Source organism: Carassius carassius, chromosome 37 (assembly GCF_963082965.1).
Source record: "Carassius carassius chromosome 37, fCarCar2.1, whole genome shotgun sequence".
Taxonomy (NCBI): Eukaryota; Metazoa; Chordata; class Actinopteri; order Cypriniformes; family Cyprinidae; genus Carassius; species Carassius carassius.
Genome location: NC_081791.1, coordinates 25,908,655 through 25,915,851, shown reverse-complemented (window position 1 = coordinate 25,915,851; position 7,197 = coordinate 25,908,655). Strand labels below are relative to the sequence as shown.

The window sequence follows — 7,197 nt, the reverse complement described above, 5'->3', positions numbered from 1 at the left end:
CTCTGACCTGGAGCTACAGCAAACTGCTCGTTTCTCAGACGTTTTCTGGAGGCGCATATCATTTTGCTTCTGCGAGAGTGTAGCTGTAATGGATGTCAGTAGTAAACCCTTTGCATAACATTAGGATTTAAATGCTCGCTCGCTTGTAATCCCTTTGTAATGAACAACCATTGCAGTTTGTCCACCGTTGAAAGCGATGTCCAGCAGTACGTTTAGGCTGTTATTAAGCACTATATTTATTAGTATTTTATTATTTTATTTTGTTTTATTTTATTTTCTAGTGGACATCATGGAGAGATGGTTTATTTTATATTTTAAGATTTCTAAGATAAGATTTTTGTGGACTAATGTCAATAACCTGTTCCTTTAAATCATATACAGTAAAGTAGCAACATAGCCGTGTAAATATGACCTTGTGACCTATTTGTTGTGGGCTACGGAAATACAGATTCATTGTACAATATAACAAGCCACTGGAGTTTTGCACCCTTGCAGCAGGGCACATAAAGTATTCTGTGTGCCATTTCATGACCTGCAAGAGTTTGCCAGCTCAAATTCTCTGCTTAGTCAGACATAAAATGCTTTCCTTCTGCATTGTGGCAAAAATTGAGATTTATGTCTTTTTTTCTTTTTTTTGTAAAAATGGAGCACGGTGTGCCCTTGACTGCACAGGCAATGATGATTTCATTCATTAAAGAAATGTATTTATGCTAGAACACTGAAAGATTTTAATCAAACAAGCTTAATTTGTCTCCCAAAGCAGTGATTTGCATTAATAGACATTTTAATTTGCACTTTTATAAAATAAATCAAAAAAGAGTCTTCTGGTATCTAAAAGCATGTTGTTCTGTCACTGTCTTGCTTTAGTGTCTTTTTTTTTACATTTTGTACTCAAAGTCTGTGAACATGTTTGGTTTTATATTAGAAAACTCTGGGGGATTATGACTCTTGCCTTAAATGACTTCACCTGCAGCACACAGAGCTTTTACACTGGCATTACTTTACATCTTACATCTGTTTTCTTCTCCGGTTCTCAGCTTTGGTACCTTAAATATTGTTCTAGTTTGTGAAAGAGTAGGCAGCCAAACCTGTGTGTTTTTTCGTCTCCCTCAGCTGGTGTCGAGCTGAATGCTTTCCTTTAAAGCTGGAGTGAGCAAGTGTTGGCTGGAGTGATCTTTTAAATCTGCTGGTCATTATTTTCACACGATTCAGCGTGTAAAGACATGAGTCTATGACATCTCTGCTGAAGTGATGGAGCTGTTGCATCACTCTTTCAGATAATGAGACCATGTTTTTATGTGTTGATGTTGTAGGTGGGAGAGTTTAGGAAGCTGTGGGATTTAAAACTATGTTTTCAAATGCAGGTTTCAATGATTTTATTGCTCATATTTGAAAAGACCCCTAACCTTACATATTAAACGCTGGCATGTAACTTATCCCTCACAGTTTGGAAATATATACTGTATTTATGTGTGCCACAATAGTATTTTTACATAAAATGCATGCAAATTCTATAAATAATAATACAAATTAATATGCATTAATATAATAAAAGAATATTGTTTTAATAGAAAAAATGTACATAAAAATATAAATAAATGTATACGTTATATAAATTATTAACTGAAGGAATGAGAACGTAGGATTTAATATGTTTTGAATGGTTAGCCTTTTTTTTTTTTTTTTTACAATATACACATTACAGTTAAAAAGTTTGGGGTCTCTGGCTATTTAATTTAATTGTATTTTTTTTTTTTAATCTATTTTATTGTTTTGTTTGTATGTATGGAGGGTGGCACCGTGGACAGATAGTTAATTTTATTTTATTTTATTTTATTTTATTTTATTTTATTTTATTTTATTTTATTTTATTTTATTTTATTTTATTTTATTTTATTTTATTTTATTTTATTTTATTTTATTTTATTTTATTTTATTTCAAATGAATGATGTTTGTAAATGTCCTATTTAACAAAGAAACCTGAAAAATAAATAATGTATTACAGTTTCCACCAAAAATATTAAGCAGCAGAACTGTAAACATGAATAATAAGAAATGTATCTTGAACATCAAATCAGCATATTAGACTGATTTCTGAAGGATCATGTGACACTGAAGACTGGAGTAATGAAGCTGGAAATTCAGCCTTGCATCATGATTAACCCTTTAAATATATTCAAATAGAAAACAATTATTTTTAAATTGTAATAATTTTTCAGTTTTACTGATTTTTCACATAAATGCACCCTTTATGAGCAGAACAGACACATCTTGAAGACCACAAACTTTTGAACAGTGTGTATATATGCCAGTAAGGGTCATATATATATATAATTTTTCCTTTGTGAAAATACATTTTTGAATGACTTTGTTTCATTTCAAAATGTCTAATGCAATAACTTAACTTCTCAGATTTGTTTGGGCTTTTCTTCATCAGTGCATGAAACAAAAACTGTAAATGCAGCAGCGCATGCTCTGCCCTCTTGACCATGGCTGCACAGAAGTGTTTAGACTGGTGAAGAAAAATCACTCCAGCCAAAGTGCTCGGCCGCGACCCCATCAAATGGACTTCAGATTAAACTATTTCTCTTGGCCTCCTTTGAGGAGCGCCTGCCACGGGTGAAAGCAGCAAGCTGCCAATCTCTTGTCAGCCGGCACAGCCAGGCAAGATTGGGAACAAAAAGTGGCTTTCCCCTCAGATGTATTTGGGTCACCTCATCAGAGGTGGGTTAACAGGTGGCCACAGCTCATACAGTACAACAGTGTGCAGGGAACAATGTGAGAGTAATCATTATTAGTAGCTGTCATAGAGCTGGAACCATCTCAGATCTGTAATGATTCCACCTCCCAGACCTTTTTTTTCTATTCTAAAAAAAAAAAAAAATAGTTTGGCTCCAGTACCAAAAGAGTGAGTATTTGATTTAAAGGCTAAACCTGAGAAAATGAAACTATGTTAAAAAAAAAAAAAAAAAAGGTAAGCATTTAAATGTTGAAGTCTTGCCATCGGAATGAAAGACTATTAAGAAAGACTATAATGTCATAGTAATAAATGGCCCTGGGATTAAAACTTGTACTTGTTTGTGTATAGGGAAAAATAGATGTGTTAAAGGAAATAAGGATGAAATCTTACAATTCTAATAAAAATACACTATATATATTTTTAAATATATATATAAAAAAACCTAACAACTCTGAAGACTTCCATACGAATGTGGACTATTTTTATGGTTCTTTAAAATAATTTTCTAAATACTTTTGAACATTCCTGGATTTTTTCATAATTTTATTCATTTTCATCATGTTCATTAGATTAGAAATCTGTTCTTATAATAGATGCATTCTACAATTTATCCTGTTTTCAATTTAAAATAAATACATTAATAAACTTTAGATAGTTTAGATTCAACGATGGATGGATGGATGGATGGATGGATAGATACAGTAGATAGATAGATAGATAGATAGATAGATAGATAGATAGATAGATAGATAGATAGATAGATAGATAGATAGATAGATAGATAGATAGATAGATAGATAGATAGATAGATAGATAGATAGATAGATAGATAGATAGATATTTGTTATAAATAAATAATAATATAAAGTCATTGGCTGTATAACTGCAGTCTGGGGAGCAAGGGAGGGATTTTGATTTTTAATTCTGCGGTCTTTCTCTCTAGACTGAAGGATTAGGTAGCCCTAGAGAAGGCTGTTTGTTTGAACTTCTGGAAAAGTGCAGGGCTTTGTTTGATGGATTTTAATGTCATTTGCGTTCTAAGTCAATGTCAGCTTTGGGGAGCTGTTCACCCGAAGGCCTTCACATCCAAACGCTGCAGACCCAGAGTTACTTTGTGCTTTGTGCAAGGACACACACACACAGCACATAAACACAGAGATCTCCACAGCGCTCTGCTGATCGCTCCACAGCCCACTGAATCGGTCCAGTGAGGCGCTCTATCTCTCTCTTGTGGGGTCATGTGAAGCAGCCCTTCTTCCACGCTCTTATGGTGTTTACCTGGCTGAGCAGACAACTAGCGTGTAGGTCACAGGAGGTGGATTCATTTGCAGCGCTTCAAGTTCAGCTCATTTATTTTACTCTCATCCATCTCTCTCTCTCCCCGGCTGCTGTCCAGCAAAAATCCAATACTCTTAATCAAATATTAACTTCTTATGTCATCATTTGTGTTCGAGTCTTACAGGATGCTACGAAAGTAACATATTCAGGAAACTTTAGAAGTTTCAAAAAGAGTTGGAGATGGGGATATATAAATATATATATATATATGTGTGTGTGTGTGTGTGTGTGTGTGTGTGTGTGTGTGTGTGTGTGTGTGTGTGTAAGCACGATCTCTTGTTTTTGTGTCATATCAGGACACAACTCTGTATAATGACATGGGTATGACACAGGTATTACAAGGAGAGGGTGACTTATGAGGACATAACCCATGTCCCCATTTTTCAAAACACTTATAAATCATACAGAATGAGTTTTTCTGAGAAAGTAAAAATGCACAAAGTTTCCTGTGAGGGTTAGGGTTAGGTGTAGGGTTGGTGTAGGGCCATAGAATATACAGTTTGTACAGTTTAAAAACCATTACGCCTATGGGATGAACCCACTTTTCACAAAAACAAACGTGTGTGTGTGTAAAATTTATATTTATGTAATATATTTGTAAAATGTATATATATATATTTTTTTTCTTTTTTTTATTATAAATATTATATAAAAGGGAATTTGAGACTATTTTGAAAAATATTTTCCTGATTGAATTTTGTATTTTGCATTGTATTTTATGCAAAAAATTTTCATGCAAAATTTCACATTTTATTTTTTTTTTTTTTTTTTTGGGAACATGCAACAATTATATAAATTATGAATGCATATATATTATAATTATATATTAAATTATACAACTGTATTACATTACTGTAATGTGTTCAGGGCCTTAATATCATAATGGTTTCAATATCTTTAATCAAAATAGATATTTGGGAGGTTTTTGAATAATAATAAATAAAAAAAAAGTAACAAAGAACTTAATAATATCACTTAATGTGTGGTCTATTTTTGAAAACGCATCCCAGTCGGAAAACCTCCTCATCACTAATGAAATTACCAGCGAGATGTGGGTAACAATCTCATTACGATTTTAGTTAAGAGATGAATATTATCGAATACTCAAGTGTCTTGTGAATGACTTTGATCTAATCATGTAAAACATTTATGGTTTTTAAAATATGCATGGCCACGTCAGATGCTGTGTTTTTCTAACCAAGAGAAGTTTCATCCACACTTTATCTATAGTGGAGCACCCAGTGAGATTTAATGCAATGCTGTTGTTAAAGGCATGGCTCACCCAAAAATTATCATTTTCAGAAAATGTATTCAACATGAGGCCATCCAAGACTTGAGTTTGTTTCTTCATGGGAACAGATTTGAAGAAATTTAGCATTTCATCGCTTGCTCACCAATGGATCCTCTGCAGTGAATGGGTGCCGTCAGAAAGAGTCCAAACAGCTGATGGACTGCAGAGGTGTGGATTACTTGAGCATTACTGTGATGTTTTTATCAGCGGTTTGGTCTTTCATTCTGACGGCACCCATTCACTGCAGAGGATCCATTGGTAAACATGTGATGTAATCCTGCATTTCTACAAATCTGTTCTGATGATGAAACAATTTTCATTTTTGGGTGAACTATTCCTTTCACGCAATACAATTATGAGATTACAGTCAATATTCCCTTCTCTTTACAGTGGGAATATGACGGTGGTGAGAGGAAAATAAAAAACATAATGACGGTAAACAACCATAACAGTTCACATTTATTCATTAATTTCCCCGAGTAACTCAGTAGGTTCCCAGGTGAGTTAAATGTTAATTTGTGCTTGCAAATATTTCATCCCTAATTTGTTCCATAAATGAAAAGCCTTGCATTTCTCCAGAGGGCTTGAAATCAGCGAATTGAGGTGAGTACAAAGTGCACTATGCATTTTTCATTGACTTCTGAATCTGAACTTCATTCCTGGATCTTCTTGCTAAAGTTATTCTTGCAGTGGGCTGATTGCATGACCCTGCATTTAACGACAGTCCTGATGAAAGCAATTCATTTATAAACTTACATAATCACAGTGTCCACACACACACACACCCACACACACATACACAAACTACAGTGACAGAATTGGATTGCTTAATAGTCCAGCATTAGAGCAAATAACATTCATGACTCCAACTTGAGATGCATAAAGCAGCACCAAACGCATAAAGCTAAATATTGAAACGCTTCACAGCTCCATTATATTGCACATGAATTGCTTGTCCCTCATATAACTTCACTCAGTAATTTTTTCCATTTATTTATTTATTTATTTTTGAAGCCATATTCTCTTGAGACCAGGCAATTTCAGTTCTGTCCAATGAAGTGTACGCTTTTTTTTAGTTTGATTGTTTAATAGATACCAAACATACCACTGCCTTTAAGTCCATTTGTGTCAACTGGACATATATGTGTATATATTATAAATATATTATATAAAATAAATTATATTTTATAATAAATATATAAAATATATTTTAAGCATTGTTATGCATGTTTTGGGGTCTGTCCAATATTACAGTATGAATAAATAAATATTAATTATACAATTTGGCAATATATTCATAGAGATATTATTAATAAGTGTGTATATATGATTATGATATATGACAACATATATATATATATATATATATATATATATATATATATATATATACCTTTTTGGTTTTTATTATGTTAAATTAATTGTATTAATTACAATTTTAATGAATATATTAAGAATTATATATATATATATATATATATATATATATATATATATAATATAAAATGCTACTTGGCCTTATAACTTATAATATAAATACTGTGGTTACAGTTTATTTTAAGGTGTCCCTGTTACAGTGTAATTATACATTTAAGTACTGACTGAGTAATATTATTTAATAACATGTACTTACTAAATGGTTAGGGTTAGAATAAGGGTTTGGCTTAGGGTTACTTGCATGTAATTGTGCATAATTATTTGTTGTTATAATACTATATATTTATATAATATATATATAAATCATCTGACGTTACGCAGCATATCGGGTGTCACAGTGAGTTCATAGAGTCGGGCGTCATTAAGGGTGTGCGCGCGCTCACAGAAGTG

General features: G+C 32.7%; 1 protein-coding gene across 3 annotated transcripts in view; it reads left to right on the top strand.

Moving 5' to 3' along the window:
- LOC132118513 (uncharacterized) overlaps window positions 1-101 on the top strand; it is a 49,152-nt gene extending 49,051 nt beyond the window's left edge. For all 3 annotated transcript variants that reach the window (XR_009425904.1, XM_059528399.1, XM_059528400.1), the window contains one exon: window positions 1-101. This exon is cut by the window's left edge and continues 315 nt beyond it. The gene's annotated coding sequence lies outside the window, so the exon portion shown is untranslated.
- Window positions 102-7,197: the final 7,096 nt, after the last annotated feature.